Source organism: Emys orbicularis, chromosome 11 (genome assembly GCF_028017835.1).
Source record: "Emys orbicularis isolate rEmyOrb1 chromosome 11, rEmyOrb1.hap1, whole genome shotgun sequence".
In the NCBI taxonomy this organism is placed as follows: Eukaryota; Metazoa; Chordata; order Testudines; family Emydidae; genus Emys; species Emys orbicularis.
In genome coordinates, this window is record NC_088693.1 from 37,165,232 (window position 1) to 37,188,057 (window position 22,826).

Here is a 22,826-nt window from a genome sequence, read left to right on the forward strand (position 1 = left end):
AGAAAGAGCAAGCAAAAAAGCAAGCTCTACAAATGGTGGATGCAAACAAGACGATGACAACTCAAAGATTTCAAACCACCCAGAGACAGACGTTGCAACTAATGGACAGACAGATGACCAAGTTGTTACATGTTCAGGGCTTGTAACTAGAAAACCAGTACAATTCAGAGATACTTAAGCCTGGTCTACACTAAGATCGATCTGAGTTACGCAACTTCAGCTACGTGAATAATGCAGCTGAAGTCGACGTACTTACCACGGTGACTTCACTGTGGTAAGTCAACGGCTGACACTCCCGTCGACTCCGCCTGCACCTCTCACCCTGGTGGAGTACCGGAGTCGACAGGAGAGCGCTCGGTGGTCAATTTATCGCATCTAGACTAGATGTGATAAATCGACCACTGCTGGATTGATCACTGCCCGTCGATCCAGCAGGTAATGTAGACAAGCCCTTACATTGAAATGTGCTAAACTTTAAAGATAGCATGATTGTGTACATTTTGTAAAAAGGTAGGAATGTAAAACTTAAAGGGGAGATTTAATGGAATACTAAATTGTATTATACCGTTCTGCCATTAGGTAGCACTATGTGTAAAATAACTTACTTGACCATACAACAGTTGCATTGGTACTGGAACTAGGGGTGTGCTGCTACACCCCCTGGCTTGAAGTGGTTTCCATTATATACAGGGTTTACAGTTTGGTTCAATGGCTCACAGCATCCCCACTATAAAAACTGTTCCAGTACCCCTGAATAGCCGTACCTGGGAGTGCATTAAAGGATCTCAAGGAAGACATCTCCTCTATCTCTCCAGAAGATAAACGTGCACATATAAGCCACCCAAACCAAATATAGGCACAAGGTCCCTATTCCACAAACACACGCAAGCCCACGCTTATGTGTTTTGCAGAATCAGGGCACAAATGACATTAACTTTCTTTGTAAGAGTAGCAATAATGGCATATTGACACATCTGTAAGTGCTTAATTCTCCCTCACCCTTCTTTCCTGTTCACAGCACCTCCCAGATAGAAGCTAAATTCGAAACCAGACAGAAATAATTGTGAGTTTAGATGGTTCCAGTGGCTAAGAGCTCATGTTAAAACCCTGCTTCCCTCCATTAAAAATAAATTCAACCAGGTTAAATTATAATTTCCCCTCTTATCCACCTTCCCCACAAAAAATTGCCACCAGAAATCTAATCAGGCGTGCACAGGGACAGTGTGCATAGCCTGTGTGCACAGGGACAGTGTGCAAGGAAGCCTTTTGCAAGCACTAGGCATAACAGCAGTACCTGTGCTTGGAGAGTTTGGGGACTGTTCCTTCTTAGTGCTTTGGGTGATGCAAGTCACATCAAAGGGAGGCAGGGCCTTCCAGCCCCTCTGTATCAGCTCACACAAGAAGTAGCAAGTTGCACTATGCTGCATGAACACTCCCCTGAACATCAAGCTGGTAAAGGGTCATGCATCCTGAGACACAATCCCTAACAGAGCTCACTCTGGAGTGTTGAGTCTCCTCACTGCCCCCAAAGTGGCCCCCTGTTCCAATTGCACATTCCAGCCCTAACTGCGGAAGCTTGAAGACTGAAGCCTGTCATTCTCATCTAGTGCATCCCGGTTACTTACAAACTAGGGCTTGATAGTGCTCCCTTTGAAATCAATGATGAAATTCTATCTACTTTAATGAGAGCAGAATCAGGCCTAGAGTTTTTCCTTTGGGCTGGTCTACACTGGGGGGCGGGGGGTGGGAAATCGATCCAAGATACGCAACTTCAGCTATGCAAATAGCGTAGCTGAAGTCGAAGTATCTTGGATCGAATTACCTGGGGTCCACACGGCACGGGATCGACGGCCGCGGCTCCCCCGTCGACTGTGCTACTGCCGCTCGCTCTGGTGGAGTTCCAGAGTCGACGGTGAGCGCGTTCGGGAATCGATATATCGCGTCTTAACGAGACGCGATATATCGATCCCGGATAAATCGATTGCTACCCACCGATACGGCGGGTAGTGAAGACGTACCCTTTGTGACTGTATCCAAACAGTGTATATCCCACTCAAAACACTTTGATGGTGAGCATTATGGAGTAAACTAGCTGTTTGGAAGTTGTGTGTCAAGCACTCTAGTAGGAATGCATACTGCTTCCTATTACTCCCAGGAAGTTCAGGATGTTTCCCAGGCTGCTTTCTTGTGAAAATTCTGTTGAGGCCAAAGAAAAAAAAAATTTTTTTTTTTTTTTAATGTATAAACTGCATCGCCAACCCCTTAGGTTATTTTTAGAATTTACTTTTCTTCTGTTCTAATAGTTATGTTTTGAATTCGCTTATTAATAAGTGTGACATTAAACTGGCCACTTTCATGGTTTGATTACTTTCCCATTCTAGTTCCAATGTATTAGACCAATGATTTTGTGTTTGAGTTTCTAATTCTACAAGGGGGTATTAAAACCAAGACCGCTGGCTTTTTAATGGATCTGGCGGGGGGAGGGGGGAAGTCATGAACCTAGTCATACAATGTTTTGTAAACATCTCCCCACCTTTCTCCCTACAAAGTCTAAATTTAGAGCCTTAACTGCTTGACAGTGGCCTTTTAAAATAAGAAATCTGTAATTGTTTAGGAACTGGTTTAATTAAAAAAATGATTCCGAGTTTCTAAAAGATGCATGCAGCTACATAACTTCTCTCTCTCGCTCTCAAACATATTGATTTTTTGGGGACTTGGCATGGGCTTTTGCAATGCTTAAGACAAATGGATTGTATTACTGAATCCAGCACTAAAAATAAGACAAAGAAAGAACCATATTTTCCTGAAGACCCATTAAAGACTTTATTATAAAAAAAAAAAAGAACAGTTTCATAAATGCAAAATAAAGCTCAACACTTCATACAAATAAAGCAATGTCAGTTGAAAATACTATCTGCATTTTTAGAACAATTAAAGGGTAAGTGCATTATTATGAACAGAAAAATAACTAACAGAAAAACAAATAACCTTAGGGTACAAGGATACTGGTTATTTTTGCCTACTTAGCTGTGTGTAAGTAATTGTGCAAAGTTGCCATTTAATATGCCAATATTCAGCTGTCAACAGCTTAAGTTTCATTGTATCCAAGGCCTGGAACATGGAGCCAAGATCAGTTTCTGCAGGTTAGCCTAGGGATAAATGAATGATCACAAAGACCTGCTTGACAGTGAACATTTTCATCACCAGTACATGAAATATCCATTCAATAAGCCACATTCGTTGGGTTTTCAGATTCAGTTTGGTTCCCAGATTACCATATGATATCAGTCTGAGGCTAGGTCTACACTAAGGGGGGGGGGGGGGTGTCGATTTAAGATACGCAAATTCAGCTACGCGAATAGCGTAGCAGAATTCGGCGTATCCTATTCGACTTACCCCGCTGTGAGGACGGCAGCAAATCGACCGCCGCGGCTCCCCCGTCGATGGCGCTTACTCCTCCTGACGAGGTGGGAGTAAGCGCGTCAATTCGGGGATCAATGTATCCGTCTAGATCAGGGCCGGCTCCAGCATTTCTGCCGCCCCAAGCACAAAAAAAAAACCCACACCCCACGATCGGCGGCTGCAATTGGGGGGGGGGGAAAAAAAAGCCGCGATCGGCGGCGGCAGTTCAGCGGCAGGTCCTTCGCTCCTAGAGGGAGTGAGGGACCTGCCGCCCCCGAATTGCCACAGGTGCCGCCCCTCTCCCTTGGCCGCCCCAAGCACCTGCTTGTTAAGCTGGTGCCTGGAGCCGGCCCTGGTCTAGATGAGACGCAATAAATCGATCTCCGAGAGATTGATTTCTACCAGCCAATCCGGGCGGGTAGTGTAGACTAGCCCTGAGCTGTGTGCACTGGGCCCATAGGGCCTGACTCTTCTGTCTCTCATTTACACTGTGGAGCTTGGGTCAATTGCACTGAAGTCAGCAGAACTGACTCTCCACTACTTTGGGTCCTGCATACTCATTTACACCTGTGTGAAAGGGCTTTGACTGAGCTGGGCTCATTGAAGCTCTGGAGTTGGAAAGGAAGCCATTTTTGAGGCTCCCTCATCCTTGAGCTAGTTCACTGTGGAAGTTGGAGCTGCCTCAGAGCTTTCAGGGAGCTGAAAGTACAGCTTCTGGATCTTCTACTCTGGCCCGGACCCAGATTAGACCATATGGCTTTGATACTCAAGGGGATAGCTGTAGCACGATGCACTCCAGCCACACTCCTCCTTCCCTGGCCAACACCTAGTACAACCCTCCAGCAGGGGCTGCAAAGAGGGAGGCTAGTTCTGTGCCTGCTGGGCAATTGCCCCTGCCAGGATCTGAGCAGAGGACTTGTGTGGTTTCCATTCCTTTCGTGGTACCTGAGCAGCACAGTGAGAAAGGGAAGAGGGCAGAGAATAACCCTTTATGGCCAGATTATTAAATATGAGCACTTGTGTGAAAAGAAACAAAGATTTGTGTGGTGAAAAGGGGGCTACACTTAGTACTGTTAACATGTCAACATGAAAAATTATAAAACCAATGAGCTGTGGTGCATGTTTTGATACTTTATGTACAAAGAAGGGAACAGAGTAGGTAATTCACTGTATGGGACAGAGTTGAGGTAGTGTGGGCGCTGGGTGTGAGAACTGCAATATTGATGCTAATGCTTACCAAGAGGTGGTTGGTTTTATTGTTGCTGTTAAATGCTAGTGTACTGGTAAGTTAGCATCGACATTTATATGGATGTTACCTCCTTCAAGTACATTTATGTGTACCTGGAAAAATAGTCCACTGTGACCAGGTGATGATGTCCTCTGAATTTACATAAATCTCCAGCTAGTCTCTGTTAGGGACCAGGCTGTAGGCAGCCTGGCCCAGTAGTCAGAGCAGGAGTCATGTCTAGTGAGTAGAGCAGGCTTCCTGGTCAAGGAACAGTTGAGGGTCAGGACCAGAGTCAACTGCCAGTTACCAGAGCCGGTCGCCAAGCCAGAATTAGAGCCAAGAATCGAAGCTGACGGTCAGAGGTGGGGTTAGTTACCAAATGCCAGAGTCAAGGGTCAAGCCAGAGTTGAAGTCAGAGCCAGGACTGGTAACTGATGTTCGGAAGTGAGGCATAAGGACTGGAACCAGAGGACAGGCAAGGATCAGGCACAGAGTAGAAACTAGGATCAAAGGCAGGGATGAGGCAGGAGTGAAGCAGGAATCAGGAACAGGATTGGGTGCAGAATGGAGGTACAAGCAGGGTCCAATACTGCTGCCGCCACCACCCCTACTGCAAATCACTTAGTTATTCAAACATCCTGTACCTCCAGCTGGTATAAATAGAATGGTTGTTGGACCAATCCGTGGAGCCAGGCAATCCTTCAGTCAGGGCACCCGTGGGTGGTGGCTTGGCTAAGGCTGTAGTCCTGCTACTCCTTGGCCCACCAAGTTTCAGCAGACATCAGGTGGCAGCTAGGATGCGATGGCTTCTGGGAATTAGGCCTGGGTTCAAGACCCAGCACACCACCGTCTCTTTTAAGGTCTGCCTGGTAGAGTTGTAAGAGACACAAGTGGGTGAGGTAATAAGATCTTTCATTGGATCAACTTCTGTTGGAGAGAGAGGAAAGCTTTCAAGCCACACAGAGCTCTTCTTCAGGTCAGGGAAAAGTACTCCGAGCATCACAGCAAAATGCAAGGTGGAACCGATTGTTTAGCATACGTTGTTAACACATATTGTAAGGGACCATTCAAGGTACTGTGGCCCATTAACACCTCTGCAGTCATAGGACAAGAGGATGTTACAGATTGTTGTGATATGCCATAAATCCAGTGTCTCTGTTCAGTCCATGATTTTTAGTGTCTAGCAGAGTAATAAGTCACACACTGTAAGGGACCATTCAAGTTAACTACTTATGCTAAACAGTTTGTTCCACCTTGCATTTTACGGAGTTGCTCAGCCTACCTTTCCCAGATGTGAAGAGCAGCTCTTTTTGGCCTGAAAGCTTGTCTCTCTCTCTCCAGCAGAAGCTGGTCTAAGATATTACTTCACCCACGTTGTCTCTCGAATATCCTGGGACCTACACAGCTACAACTACACTGCATACAACAATGGTCGAGTTATTTTATATGGTTCAGCATTGTCTCTTAAGGTTATTTGTACTGGATCGCCTTTCAAAAGTCCCACGTCATCAAATATTTTGAGTTCTTCCATCTTCCTCTCTAGGACCATCATGGCTGCCACACTGCAGATGAGAAGGTTGTTGGTCTTTGGCCACATGCATTGTGAACACAAAGCTTTTGTCTTTGAAAGCAGTGTCTGTGGTGAACTGGCCCAGGAGGTTCAGAATACCTCCAGGGCTAGTCAGGGCTGTGTCAGATGATTCCAGCTCTGGGAGGGGTTGAAGATAAGTATAAGTGCCTTTTGATCTGACTGTTACATCTGCTCCTGAGTCAATTTTAAAGTCAATAGTCTTTCCCTGACAATTCAGTTTCCATTCCCCAGGCAGGCCCTCTTGTCACAACTGATAAATCCCCGAAACAATGGCCCTTGACTGTCTATAGCATAAAGTTCCCTGATTGTCTTAGTGAGGCAAACAGCTACAAAACAAGACAACCGTCTAGTTGGGGCTGCAAGGAGCGTAGGCAGTTCTGTGCTTGCTGGGCAACTGTCCCTGCCAGGAACACCCGGCAGAGGACTTGTATGAGGTTTCCATTCCTTCTGTGGCAGCCCAGAAGCCCAGAGAGAGGGAAGAGAAGGCAGAGAATGCCCCTATATGCCCAGATTGTTTCTTTTCATACAGGGGCTCAGTTTAAATAAGGTTTGTATGGTGAAAAGTTTACATAGTACTGTAGACATGTTAACATGAAATAAATTATAAAACCAATGAGCTGTGGTACATGTTTTGCTACTGTGTGTACAAACAAGGGACTAAAATAAGTGGTTGTCTCCATGGGGCAGAGTTGAGATGGTGTCGGTGCTAGGTGTGAGAACTGCAACGTTAACTCCAATTTTAATGCTTACAAAGAGGTGGCTGGTTTTATTGTTCCTGTTTCATGTTAGCATTCTTGAAAGTTAATATCCACATTTATATGTGCCTGAAACCTTAATTTCTAATTTTTATTTATTTATTTATTTATTTTGATGTGTGGGTTTCCAGTAGTGGAGGCTCAGATTTTCTGTTTATTTACTATAAAACCTTGTGTCCCATAATCCAAGCAGATGTCCTTAAGTGCCTCTTGACCCCTCAATTACACACTTACTTTTCTTGGTAAAAGTATCTTTCCTTCGAGCTGTTATTTTTCTGTATGAGGTGAAGAGCTGAGAGGTGGCTACTGGTATTTATTTGCTCTACAATTCGCTAAAAGAAAATAAGTTATTACAGCTGTATGAGGGAGTAAAAACCCCCATCTTGCAGGAGAAAGAGTTAAAGCCCCAGCTAGTCACATTTACTTCATCTGGGCGCTAATTGGATAGTTAGTTGTCCCACCCTCTCTGGCTGACTAAAAAGGATCAGGTGAGAACACAGACATCTGGGCCTTTATACATAGTCAGAAGAGGGAAGCTATAGGCAGGCAGGTTCCTGTGAAGGGCAAAAGCATCAGAGAGAATGTTGAAGACATCAGGAGGAGTTAGGTTGAGCAGGACAGTGCTTGATACTAGAGCTGGGAAAAGCCGTGGAATCCCAGAACGGGGTTAAGTATCAGCCCCAGGGGATAGGTTGATATTTAAATATCATGCACATAAAATTTTCTATTAACAACATAAGGAAATTCATAACCAAAAAACTTTGTTTAATGTTAAAAGTTGCTCCCCTCAATAAACCATAAAATTAGGAAATACAAAATTAAGGATTAAAAACAATTGAAATCTTGCAAAGTCAAATACTCTCAAGTTATAAAATGCCAGAATGAACACTGCTCATGCAATCTTAGTTCAGCCCCATTTTGTGTATGCATTATGATACAGTCTTTAGTTACATGATCCCATATTTGTATTTACACAGGAACCCTGCCTCATTCAGTGCCCCAAAGGGATCTGTTCTAGGACTGAATTGGGATTGTATAGTGAATGGTCTATCTATAGGACCCCTTCCTTATTTTTTGCAGAAGCTGGAAGGTCTGTAAGATGTGAGTCCATGGGCAGCAGGAAGAAAAAGGATGGTATTGTGGTTAGGGGAGTTGAAGGTCACTCTGGAGACTTGGATTCGATCCCTGCCTCTGCCACAGAGTTCCTGTGTGATGCTGAGCAAGATGCTTATTCCAAAGTTTTCACAGATAGTCAGTTCTGCATGCAATTAAAGAGTGTATCCTAATGCATACACACAACAGGGCTGAATTAAGGTTTCATGGGCAACACCCGTTCTGGTACATCCTAATTTCAGAGTGCTTGACATTTCAATCCTTAACATTGTATTTTCTAGTTTTTTATCATTTAGTTTATTGATGAGAGCAATCTTAACTAAATATTAAATGAATCTTGTTCATGAATATTAAATTCAAAGTCCTAGTTTATAAAGGGCAACAGGCAGTATTGTACACATTGCTACACGTGGTAGGGAACTGCACTGAAAATGAGGACATCTAAGCAATCGCCTCTCTAATTCACTTTCTAGGTCTCTGATCTTGTAAACTTTTATGCCCTCTAGTAACTTTATGCACGTGAATAGCCCTGTTGATCACCAAGACAGCAGGATCTAGTCTTACTGATTTCAGTGGGGCCATAGGCATAGAATCAGAATCCTAGAAATGTAAGGCTGGAAATTAGCTCTAGTGCAGCCCCATGTGCTGAGGCAGGACCATGTATATCTAGACCATCCCTATTTGCTGCTGAATTGGTTGATTGGGCCTGCCTGACCTAATTCAACCATCTCAGGGCCAGTGTTGGAAGTACATCTCATCACAGATTTACTTGGTCTGCCAGAGCACAGGGGGCTGGACTTGATAACTTCTCAAGGTCTCTTCCAGCCCTACATTTCTATGCTTCTATCTTTCTTCAAGTGTGGTGCCCAGAACTAGACACAGTCCTCTAATGGAAATCTCACCAGAGCAGAATAGAGTGGGACAATAACCTCTCATGTCTTGCATAACACCTCATGTTTTAAAACACCTGTATGATGTCATTAACACATGTGCCACACCCCAGGCAGAAGTCAGATCTGGCCTAAACAAAGGAAGGAATATGTGCTTGCCTTAATTTGCATTTAAGCAATAAATGGAGTCAAACAGGAAGGGAAAACAAAGGAAAGTTCAAACAAGTGAGAAAAACAGCAGGGAATATCATTCCACGTAGCCTCTGTCTCCTGGTTCTCAGTTGGAAATGTTTTCAAAAAGAGGACTGAAACTGTAAAAAAGAGGGACAAAACACCTCAGGGTCCTCTTTCTCTCCCTACCGATTACATTCTCTACACCTCAGAGGACAAAAGGAAACAAACTGTTGGGCTCCGAGGGAGGGGTCCTGACCTCAGAGTTTGGTTAGTGATCTGTTGGAGTATGTGGCGAGAAAGTTTGCTTTGCAACTAAGACAGTTTAAGTAAATAGTATTAAGCATTTTATCTTTGTTTTTCTTGTAACCATTTCTAACTTTTATGCCTCTCTCTCTCTCTCTCTCTCTCTCTCCCGTTAATTTTTTTTTACACTGTTTTATCTCTGGGCACCTATTTAATGAAATAATGTGTCCGCTTATTACCTTAAAGGAATAATGGACTTGGTATATGTGTACTGTCCAGGAGGGCAGTGATGCTATTAGCCTTTTTCACTACTGTATCACATTATTCATGCATTCAATTTGTGATCTGGAGGTTAGAGTTGATCATTTTCATCAGTACTAACACCTACACCATTATTCCCCATTTTGTAGTTGTGTATTTGATTATTTTTTTTCCTAAGTGAAATACTTCACATTTGTCTCTATTGAATTTCATCTTGTTGATTTCAGACCAATTTATCAAGGTCATTTTGAATTCTAATCTGGTCCCCCAAGTGCTTGCAATCCCTCCAATCCATTATCCAATCCATTAGTGAAAATACTGACTAGTGTTGGACCCAAGACAGACCCCTCTAGATACAGTCCCTGCACCCCAGTTTGATAGCAAACAAATTGATAACTACTCTGAGTATGGTCTTTCAATCTGTTTTGCACCCTCTTCTAAGAGGATTTAATATGCTTAGTCCTATAATAGATCTCATGGAGGATCTGTCCTGTATCTTGCCTGCACTACATTATTGAGAGTGAATGTGGTGTACATGCTGCACAACAAAGCGTATGGGGGGTTGGATCACAGTTTTCTCCCTACACATTATTTTAAAACCATGGTCTAGGGAATCATAGTCTCTTTGTAAATAAGGCTCTGACAATAATATCGTATCTTAGTGGAGCAAATAGAGATCTAATGCAGTTTGACTAACTGTCTACAACACATGTATACAGCATTCAGCACCTTTTTCCCCTTAATGCCCAGTTACAATCACAGGGGTAGTGGGAGCACAGTAAGTCTTCCCCACTTGGATGCACATCCAAGGGATAGGCATAATAGCAGCCTCTTTGTTCTCTGTAATGTAGAGACTGCTTCTTCCTAGCAACTCTAAAGGGGTGGGCAGCAAGTTGCAACATGGCACTGCCACTTTTTCTCCCCAGCCTGCCTGGCCATCAAGAGATGAGCAGGCTACACTATCAAAAAGAATGATTGACTCAGTGAACTCCTCCTGCACATAGGCTCGCTCTGTGAAACATGCCTTCTTGCGCATAATCCCACCCAAAGCAGAATACCATGGTGTCACCCTGTGACCAGAGTCCCAGGGGAGCCAACTGAAGTCACTGAATTAGGGTGAACTGCAAAGAATGGGGCAGACAATCCCCCAAACTGGTGGATATTCCAATACTTAGATTTACCAAGCCAGCTCAAAACAGATTCTATAATACCTCACTGGTATTACCAGCAACACCGTTTCCTTAAAGCAACCCAGCCTCAGGCCTCCAATCAAGTCAAACATGATGAGGATTACTGAAAATCTTAATCATATAAAAAAGTTCTACCAATTCCAAAGGATCAGACACATTACTTCCCAGGTTAATGAATATTACAGATCTTACCCAAATACACGCTTACAGCCAATTCTTATAAAACTAAACTACATTTTTTTTTTTTTTTTTTTAAGAAAAAAGAAAAAAGTATTGGTTAAAAGATCAGTATACATACAGATATGAATACAATTCTTGAGAGATGGTGAGTTTTGTAATTGCAATGAGTTCTTTCAGAATTAGTTCATAGGTTATAGTCCAAGTGTTTATATTCAGGGTGGTCCAGTCAGGACTGGGATCTCAGCCTTGTGGCTTAAGGTTCTCCTGCATGAAGCATCAAGCAGATTTAAGATAAAAAGGATTGGGACCCAAGGCATCTTTATACAGTTCAGAGTCCTTATGCGAACAATAGGCAATCACGGATACTTTGAAGTGGACCTATTTCCTAAGCATCACCGGTAATTAGCTACACAGATTTACATAAGGCAATTTATCCATTAAGCAGTCTATCACAAACTTGAAAGTGACAGAACAACAAACGATGGTCTAAAGTTGCAGTGGGGGAGGTCTAGATTGGATATTAGGAAACACTATTTCACTAGGCGGGTATTGAAGCACTGGAATGGGTTACCTAGGAAGGTGGTAGAATCTCCATCCTTAGAGGTTTTTAAGGCCCAGCTCGACAAAGCCCTGGCTGGGATGATTTAGTTGGTGTTGGTCCTGCTTTGAGCAGGGGATTGGACTAGATGACCTCCTGAAGTCTCTTCCAACCCTAATATTCTATTCTATGATTCTATATAGACAATGACATTATTTCACCCAAAATTCATCTAAATGTTAATATTCCCTTTTGATCTCTGAATTAATAACTATAGTGACAGACAGGAACTGTCTGTTTACATGGCTAATCATTAAACAAGATATAAGTAAACACATACAATTAGTATCACCTTTAATTTCTAACAATATCAGCTTGCATTTCAAAGTTCTAGCCTAACATGGAATGGCCCTAATTACCATTTATATACGATATAAATGTTATATATAACATATCTCTACAGGTTGACTCTGGGTCAATTAGCCTGCAGGATGCTTACCCCTTTCTGGCCATGTGTCATACTTTGTATAATATTTGTTGCAATTATATAACAGTGGTAGCAACATGATTTTCATGGTCATATTTTAATTAGATAACGTCCCACACCCCTAACAAAGTTCAGTGCTTACAATGGCACAATCTTGTCAAAAGAATTTAGAGGTGGAAAAGACCTATCGATCATCCAGTCCAACTGCATGCAAATGTATGTTCGTTCTTTTACACTTTCTAGTGTTTTCCAGACTAGTTTTAAAACCCGAGTGATAGGACATAATTAGTTGTTGAAGGACCAATTAAAGTGTAATTATTTAGAGATGCCTTTTTCATAAAAATCACATGATTTAAAAAGCATTAAGATACTGTACTATATTTCTACAAACGTATTTGACAATCTATACAGATTTCTCATTTACACAGCTGTCCTTAATAGTGTCATTTCTATAAGTGTACTGTAGCTTGTACTTCAAGATGATGTAAAGTTTACAATAGCACTCCATAAATGTAGAGTATTATAAAAGAATGATTTGCATGCTGTGTAGGGTGAATAGATATTCTGCTTTGAGAAGCACAATTTGACTTATTACAATGTCCTAGTTTTCAAGGTGCTTGAATTTCAAGTTTCTCTCTGCTATGGAAGATATGGTGTCTTATTAATGTTCTGTTCAAGGATAGTAACTTTTAAAATGATCTGCATAGGGTTCTCAATATAGTTTGTTTCAAACAATCTTGACTTTGGGATGTAAACTGAAATTCACAATGAACAGAATACCGGCATTTCAGACATAGTAAAGGCATCTGAGGCTAGGAAGTTAGAACATTTGGTCTCATGTTCTCTATTACGTCCCCCTTCTATTCAGGCTCAAATTATTAGCCTGTAGCAACTAAAAATGATCTGCTTGACCTTTAGTTGGTAATATAGCTCTTCTTGATCCTTTGGCAGCATTATAATGTTAGTTGCTCAACTAACTTCATTGACTTAATGCAAGGGCCTAACAAAGGAGAAAATATTAGATCAATTTATCTAGAATTCTCACTCATGTGGGAGGGAAAAGTCCTTTCTGAAAAAAGTTTTGGTGAGCTATTCACAGTCTTCATTAGATATTTACATACTTGTTTGTTGTAGTAGTAGTAGTAGTAGTAGTAGTAGTATCATCATCAGCAGCAGCGGTCATACTGGGGCCCAATTGTGCTGAAAAAGCTTATAATCCAGTAAAAGTGAATTTATTCATTTTATATACATAACATCTAGCTAGCACACTTGGTGCTTTACACCAATTCATTACATTCTTATGTGTAGAGTTGTGGATAATAGATTTAGTCAGATTAAAGATATGCACAGCTCAGATGCCATGATCACTAGCAACATATTTCAGGTTACTTTTGTTTTATTGCAGTTTTTCAGGGAAAAATGTTTCCTAAAATACAAATATACATTTTTATTGATTTGTAGCTTCTTTGCGATTTTTATTCTCTCAATAGGGATGAATATATTTTTAGAACACTAGGCAGTGCTTCTGCTGGGAGAAGGAAAGCGTTGACTAAAAGACACAGTTACAAGAGAAGTACTGCATTTATATGACACATTTCTGTGAAGTGGACATCTTGATGTCTAATTCAATCTCATATTACTTGCATGTGCAAAATTCCTATTGATGGCAAAGGGAGTTTTGCCTACACAAAGAGCAGGAAAGCTGATATTTCTTTGAATAAGAAGCAGCCCAGCTTTTAGATTTTGTCATTAGTCCTTTTCAGAGCAAAATTGGCTATTTATTTCAGTCTATATTAAAACACTAAACCTGAATGTGTATTAGCTAAATTATACAATGTGCGGATATTCTGCATATTTTATGTTGTGTAGAATCTGATCCTTCCAAAGTAATAAACCAATTAATTTTTGTTTTAAGTCAGTGTTATACCAGGGATGAATTTGGCTTAACATTTTAAAATATTTCCAGAAAGCTACGTTCACATTTCCAAGTTTAATGGTTCTGTCACTTTACTAGGCTTGTTGTCTTTTTTAAAAAAGAGTTATGTGGGTATTTTAATTTTCCATCCCACTGACCTTGATCTTCACTACTTGAGAATGCCGCTGGAGTATCAAAGGAACTCTCAAACAATGAAGAATGGCAAGAAGCCCTGCACTTAACATCGCTGCATATTAATTATGGCTGAATATAGCCACAGTCACAGAAATTTGTGTTTTCCTGGCTTCATTTTAGAAGATGAATTATAGTGGACTAAAGTAACCTATACACATAGGTTATAATTAGCAAATATACAACCCCATATTTTAAAAGTCACCCCTTAACACCACACTAAAGCTTTAAATTCGGAGGTTATTGTTTAAGAAGGTGATGTTATCCTGTGGTGTAATACTCCCAGGAGTGGAAGGACTGAAGAAGGTCCCACTTCAGCGGGTGGAAGGGAAAAGAAACTGCAGAACAAGTGTACAGAAACTGCAGAACAAGTGACTTTACATTGCAGGCACAAAGCAGACTATATACTAGCTCCCAATAGAGGCAGGCACAGGAGTGTGACTACTGGGTCCACAGTCCTACAAGCTTTATGTGAAGAAACCTGTCCATAGAGTATGTGTGCAAATACCCATCTGGTATGTGCACTTGCTCCTAAGTTAGGCAGAAGTGTGTGCAGCTGCACATGCCAGTTTTGTAAAGTCCCTTGTTTGAATTAGGCATTCATTATTCTGGGTTGGGGGGGGGGGGGATCTCTTATTTTTCAGCTTTTTTTAAAAAAATGTCTAGTGTTCTTTCCCCGTTGGAACAAACCCAAGTGTTGAAGCCTTGGTTTTTTTTGTTTTTTGTTTTAAACTGAATTATTGGTTTCTGGCCAGCCCCAATACTTGCCTTGCTACTGAAATTTAGCAGCCACTTACATACTTACTGAAAAGAAAGAAAACACTGAAAATAAATAGCCTCTACTGACTATTTAAACTTGGGGGAGGGGGAGGAGAGGGGGAGAGAAAGAGATGATCAGAAACTACCTGCATCCCTAGCTGGTCTCCCTGCTAAAGCTAGAGGTTTAGGAAAAAATGGGACTTATGTAAATTGGAATAGACGTCAGACATTGTCTAACCCACAAGCCACATAAGTTTACATCTTGTACTTTATATAAAATAAGAAATCGGTCTCATAAAATTTGTGACCTAATGTAGCATTGGTCTGAATATGGGCTCTGAGCAAATATTATACAAATATTCTCCAATAGCTGTGACTGTTTAATCTCTATTCTACTTTTAAAGTGTGGAGCTGTCTATTGTTTGCAGTGTATTTATATTTTCCTTAAGTCCATTGCATTTTTTTTCTAAAATGAAATTACGAGGCATTTCTATTGTAGTGGAATGTTTTGTTCAGCCAGACATAATACACAGTTTTATCAATTGGAATTCTTGTTTTCCTTTATTTCATTAAAAATTGGGCAGAATGGCTGAGAAATGAAGATCAAAGACAGTAAGATGGGATGAGAATTAAAATACCCAGGTCATTATTCCTGTTTTTGCATTGTCCATCTAAAATATCAATTTAGATGACAGGGAACAGTTTGATTTTTTTTTTAAATAGCTTAACTCTGAAATAATATAAAAACGTAATGGCTATGCAAAAGGTTTATCAAGGGACGGGGATTAGTGTCAAACAATTCTCTTACATTACTGTTCGTTACATAGGGAATTTAATGCTAACAATGCAGTTTATGGGAATTGGCATTTTAAAAACTTGCCTCCTAATATATAAGGTACAAAAGTAAATATCTAAAGGATTGGAGTTTAGCATCTTAATCTCTTAGATCTGCGATAGTGGGTTGGACATCTCAGGTGAACAGGCTCTCTATTTCCAGGCCCTACATTTCTGATTGACTGGAAATCAGAATTAAAAACATATTTATGTGAGTATTTGAAAGCATTAAATAGACTTATTTTAAAAGGGAGATCAATTCTTAAGGGCATGTGGGACAACTTGTTTCATTTGAATTGCTTTATTCTTCCCTAGAAGAAGGGGAGAGGTCACAAATTTGGATGAAGCCAAATACACAGGCACAGTGTTGAGCATAAAGAAAAACTGTATGAACTGTCTTCATCTAGAAAGAAGTTTTTCCAAGGCTGCATGAGAACAAAAAAGAAATGTACATGAAATCACCATAAAGGGGAACTTTGTTGTACTTTTCCAGAATCTTTTAAGCCCCTGCTGGTTGTTTACCAATATCTTGCATTTCTACAATGTTGTTATTTCTTTATTAGCGGTCTTTCACTGAGGATTATTAGACACTGGTTTTCAAGTATATATTTTTTCAGCTTTGATACAGTACTTTTCTCATGTTTCTAATATTCAGTCATACTTTGTTAAAAGGAAGGGTTGTTACAGCTCTGGTTTTTAATGAGGAGTTTTATTCAGGAAAACTCAAATCAAAGCTTTCTCCAATGTGGACTCTCTTTCATTACACATCTTAAGAAAGCAATAGTATTACTCAACATGTTCATTTGTAGGAGTTACAGACATTAACTTAAACTCACAGATAGCAATAAAATGACATCGGCCATAGTCACTTATCATTTACACAATTGCTATATCAAGTTATATGGCCCCTGGGATCCCATTTGTATCTAAATCCCAGTCATTAATTTCTCCACCCCATTAAGGATCACCATCATCAAAGGACATACAGTACTGATCTGTGGCTAAAGGATGTGAATATCAAGCTACGCTTTTCAGAAGCTATCATACATATCTTTGACCAGGTTACAATGTATCCATTATGTTTATTCCTGAAGTAATGTGTCAGCTTTTCCATTGCTACTATTTTCCATTCTGTTAGGAGTCATTTCATCTCAGAGGGATTTACTTCTCCTCTAGAGTGCTTCCTCCGGATATTTAACATTTGCATTGAGTTACCACAGTCATCACTGAGGGGCTAGCTTTTTAGCTATAAGGCAGGTCAGAAGACATTGAAAATTATTCTCTCTCTTAGCACATAGAGATTCTAAAAGTAAAGTGTGACAGACTCCAAAATCCAGAGCAGGGTGTATCTGCATGTTGTGGCAGAGGTCCATGATTATGTGCTCTGTTTTGTTTGATGGAGTAAAGACTGTCCAAAGAAAATGAAGACATTTGCATGGGAACACTGTCATTCAAAACAATCTTGGAGTGGATTCAGCCCAGCCCATCACTATCACTTGTTGTGGGATTCAGCTCCAACATTTGCAATGCACCTTGTTAAACAACAAAGAAGATGCATCTCATCACTTCAGGAAGTGCAATGGAGGTGATAACCAGACTTGTTGGTGACATGTCTGGGCTCAGAGTGGTGGAGAGGGCAGGGGTGATTTAAAAAAAAAAAAAAGTAAAAGCAGCAGTGGGAGAGAATGCACAATCAGTTATAAATTCAAGAGTGCAGATCTAGCCTGGACATGATCATGGCTTCTTTCAATATTTATTAGAAATACTGCACAGTATCTAGGGGGCATACAATCCCCAATTGGTACTTAAAAATCCCAGAAGCTTGACAGTCTATAAAGGGATAATATGTTTAAATAGGAAAACCCAGATGTTACATTTACAAGGTCAACATACCCCACCTGCTTAAAACCCAAGAGCTACTACTGCTGCTGAATCTAGCCCGTGAACAATTAATCAGCAGTGAACAATTAATCTATTAAGCAGTCTAACCTTTACTCTTCTGCTAAAGTATTATACATTGTGAGAAACTGCTCCAGCCAGTTATGTGACCTGCAAGCTGGAACATCACGTATCAGGAGGGTTTTCAAATGCCTTCAGTAAATTAACATTCATACAGAAGACACAAGATTTCTCACATTTGGATTCTACAGCTTTTGTAGTTGCTGATGATCAGGTGGTTTTTCTCTGTCCTTGAAACTAGCTCACAGATGTTCAGCAGTTAGTCAGCCTTCCATGAGGTAACATAATGGTCATAATAAAAAATGCATTTCTTAGGACTTGATCTGCCAAGCTGTTCTAGACTCTATCCAAAATATACACTTTAAACAATAGTTAAAAACAAGAATGAGTAAACAAGTTTCAGAAACAGCTTACAGAGCCATTTCAAACATAATTGGAAGGCCCCTTAGAAAGAGGCCAAGCACCTCACAGAGCATTCCAGATGCAAAGATACGTATCATACAAGCCCTTGAGATCAAAAACCTTATCCTCTCTGACAGGAGAGTCCTCACTGGTATAGAGGATGCCAGAAACACAGCAAGGTACTTGGGACTCAGCCCATTTACAGATCTAAATGTCAAAGCTGTGACCTGAAACTGTATCCACTTCTGAACAGGCCCTCAGAGGAAGGAGAGAAGCAGTGGGCAAGAAGACTCATCTGACAACAGTTGATTTTGCTGTTGCCATCTGCACTAGCAGTGGATCAGCCTTTAGGTAGCCCATTATGGAAGCCATTGCAATAATCCAATGCTGCTCTGTAACAAAGGCACAAGCCATTGTTATCAGGACATGAGGAAGGGTTAGTCTGGCAATATTTTTCAGCTAGGAAAGGTAGCCTTGACCTTGGCTGATAGAAGATTCTCATTAGCCACTGATTCAGGCCCACACCCAAACTGCATCTCTAAAGCAATTTCAGGTCAAGGATTCAGATACCTAATCTAATAGCACTACATATTACGCTTTCCCCATGCGCTGGAATATGGGGCTCCTCTTAACCAAGCCTCCCCTTCCACTGAATCACATCCTCAATATATGTACAACCCAAATGTAGCATGTATGATCAGTAACATTTTGTTCTGTAAAAATACAAAATAACGTACTCTTTTTAGGGTCATCTCTTTGCTCCCTCTGGCTTTCTTCCCTCACTCTTTCATTTTCAGTTCTACCCCATTTCTTTCCACTATTCCACCTCTAAATCTCTTTCTATCCATCCTCCTTCCTCCCCGTCCGGGGGGAATTGCCAAAAAGCCGAACATGTCCGGGAAAATGGCGGCTCTGCTCCTCCCCTGACTCTTCGGCTCTGTTTAAGAGCTGAGCTGCCCGAGCGCTACGGGCTTTGGGCAGCCCCCATGCCTCCGGACCCTGCGCCGCCGGAGCCCGGGAGGGGAAGTGCCCGGCCGGGGGCACAGGGTCCGGAGGCAAGGGGGCTGCCCGAAGCCGGTAGTGCTGGGGCAGCTCGGCTCTTAAACAGAGCCGAAGAGTCAGGGGAGGAGCAGAGCCTCCAGCCGCGGCGGCTCTGCTCCTTCCCTGACTCTTCGGCTCTGTTTAAGAGCCGGGCATGGGGGCTGCCCGAAACCGGTAGCGCTCGGGCAGCCCGGCTCTTAAACAGAGCCGGGCTGCCCGAGCGCTACCGGCTTCGGGCAGCCCCCATGCCTCCGGACCCTGCGCCGCCAGACCCCGGGAGGGGAAGTGCCCGGCTGGGGGCACAGGGTCCGGAGGCAAGGGGGCTGCCCGAAGCCCAAGCGCTACCGGCTTCACGGTTTGCCGGGCAGCCCCCAGACCCTGCGCCCCCGGCTGGGCGCTTCCCCTCCCGGGCTCCAGCTGCGCTGGGGAAGCGCCAGCCGGGGGCGCAGAGTCTGGGGGCTGCCCGGCAAACCGTGAAGCCGGTAGCGCTCGGGCAGCCCTTTCCCCGTGGCTGGGAGTGGGCGGGGAAGGGCGGAGTTGGGGCGGGGCTGGGGGTGGGGAAATGGGCGGGGCCAGGGCCCGTGGAGGGTCCTCTTTTTTTATTTAATAGATATGGTAACCCTAGCTTTGAGCATGGAGCTCCACTTCACCACAGACTCATCTGTGGGGCCGAGATGTGTATGTTCAGAACTTGGATGCCACTTCTGTTGAGGGTGGGCTCAGTGCCATTGTTTGTCCACCTCTCCCATTCCCTGCTCCCTAGCACACGCTCCCAGCCATACTGCTTTAAATGGCTGACAAGTGGAGGAAATCTCCCCTGCAAACAGGCATCTTACAGCAGCTGAATGAAGTAGCATTTTTTAATGGAAAAGCATTAATGAGAAAACACATTTTGGCCACAGCTACCTCAGGCAAAATGTAACTTGCTGTAACAGTACTTAACATGTAGGAGTGTTTAGATGGTAGTTCCTTTAAGGCACCCACCCACTAGTACTGAAGCTGCTTTATTGCTGGTCTGATTCTGGTCCATTCCTGAAGAGTAAGAAGATATTTCCACTCAGTAAATATTCCAGGTGGCCTCTAAGATTCCTTAGTAAGGCAAGCCTCCCTCTGCCAGTGTTGTAATTTTCAGTCCCTGTTCAGTCACTTATTTCATCTGTCACAAGGCATGGAAAGATTTCCCTTGCATACATGGATTGTCTCCTCGAGACCTGGAATATCTGGTCCTTCTTCCATTACAGAATCTGAAGCAGGACATCTTGTATGGTTGCAGCCCCCTGAAATGGGCTGAATAGAATCATCATTGCTGCTCGCTCTCCCAGGACTTTGTACACACTCCTTTGCCAAAAATAAATTATATTTATTTATATATTTGGGAGAGCTGGAAGGTAAAAATCAACCTCACCATTTCTTTTCCTGAGAAAGCTCTTCTACAAAACTTAACAGGCAGAAGTTTGTGGGGTGAGAGAATCGGCAAAGTAGATAGCACTCTTGAGATAAAATTGCTATTTTGTAGTTTTGGTTGTGTACGAGTACGAAATTATAGGCATAATCCCCCCCCCCCCCCCGCCCTTTGTCAATACTAAGTTGGCCTACCATCCCTGGAGGAGGCTAACTGGGAGACCACTGTCAGTGAAACCCTTCAGAACTTGAGGTCAAAGCAACAGAGGACCAGAGATGACAATGTGATGCATAAAAAGACTGCCCCATCCAACTGGGGAAAAAAATCAGATGGAGTTGGAGAAGCAAAAAGAACAAGAACTGTGAGGAGAAGCAAAAGGGAGGAGGAGAAGGAGTCCTAGGAGAAACTGCCAGAATATTTAAAGCAGGGTTCTCAAACATCATTGCACTGCAATCCCCTTCTGACAATTAAAAATTACTACGCGATTCCAGGATGGGGGACTGAAGCCTGAGTCTACCCAAGCCCCACTATACTGGGCTGGGGGGCAGAAAAGCTGAAGTCTAAGGGCCTGAGTCCCAACACACAGGGTGAAACCCTCAGGCTTCGGCCTTGGGTGGTGAGGCTGGGGCTTTGGACCTGGGCCCCAGCAAGCCTAAGCCAAACCTGGAGACCCCATTAAAAAGGGGTCACAACCCACTTTGGGGTCCTGACCCACAATTTGAGAACCGCTGATCTAAACTATCTATGCCACAATAGTGAGAAGAGGGAGCTCCAACAGTGACTTTCATAGGGACATATTTGAGAAATCATTCAGGCTCATGAGTCAGGGGATGAATACATGGTGCCCATAAGACCCATGGATTCGTCTCAACATTGCCAACTTTTACAGTAGACGCTTTGAAAACCAGTTTCATGACTGGCCAGGCTATGGTGTGAAAGTTCTGTTTGTTTCTTCTTGATGAAAACCTGCCCCCTTGGTTCACTCTACTTCCCTGTAAGCCAACCACCCTCCCCTCCCCCCTTCGATCTCCACTTGCAGAGGCAATAAAGTCATTGTTATTTCAAATTCATGCATTCTGTATTAATTCATCACACAAATGGGGGGATAACTGCCAAGGTAGCCCAGGACGGGTGGGGGAGGAGGGAAGCACAGGGGTAGGGTAGTTGTAGGGGCACCCCCTAGAATGGCATGCAGCTCATCATAGAAGCGGCACATCTGGGGCTCTGACCTGGAGCGGCCGTTTGCCTCTCTGGTTCTTTGGTAGGCTTCATGCGGCACTGCTGGGGGTCCCTCTTATAACCTCTGTCCTTCATGCCCTTGGAGATTTTTTCAAATATTCCGGCATTTTGTCATTTGGAACAGAATTCGGATAGCACGGATTCGTCTCCCCATACAGCGATCAGATGCAGTACCTCCCGTTCGGTCCATGCTGGAGCTCTTTTGCGATTCTGGGACTCCATGGTCACCTGTGCTGATCAGCTTGCCACGCTGGCCAAACAGGAAATGAAATTCAAAAGTTCACGGGGCTTTTCCGGTCTACCTGGCGAGTGCATCTGAGTTGAGAGTGCTGTCCAGAGCAGTCACAATGGAGCACTCTGGGATAGCTCCTGGAGGCCAATACCGTCGAATTGCGTCCACACTACCCCAAATTCAACCCAGCAGGGTCAATTTCAGTGCTAATCCCCTCGTCGGGGAGGAGTACAGAAATTGATTTTAATAATGGCTTCATCATGTGGACGGGTGCAGGGTTAAATCGATCTAACGCTGCTAAATTCGACCTAAACCTCGTAGTGTAGACCAGGGCTAAAGGATTAGAAAGCATGCCAAATAAAGGTGGACTGAAGGAGCTCAATCTATTTAGTTTACCACAGAGATGGTCAAGCGTGACTTGATTGCAGTCTGTACTTACCTGCAAGGGGAACAAATATTTGATAAGGGGCCCTTCAATCTAGCAGAGAAAGGTGTAGCATGATCCAATAGCTAGACAAATTCTGACTGGAAAATAGGATGTAAATTTTTAACAGTGAGGGTAATTAATCATTGGAGCAATTTATCAAGGGTCATGGTAGATTTTCTATCACTAGCAATTTTTCAATCAAGATTGGATGTTCTTCTAAAATAGAAGCACTAGGAATTATTTTGGGGAAGTTCTATGGCCTGTGTTGTACAAAGGGTCAGACTAGATGTGTCTTGACTTGGACACCCAAAAGTCATTACCCACTTTTGAAATCTTAGCATAAAATGTTATCTTAAATCCAGCTTCTTTTCT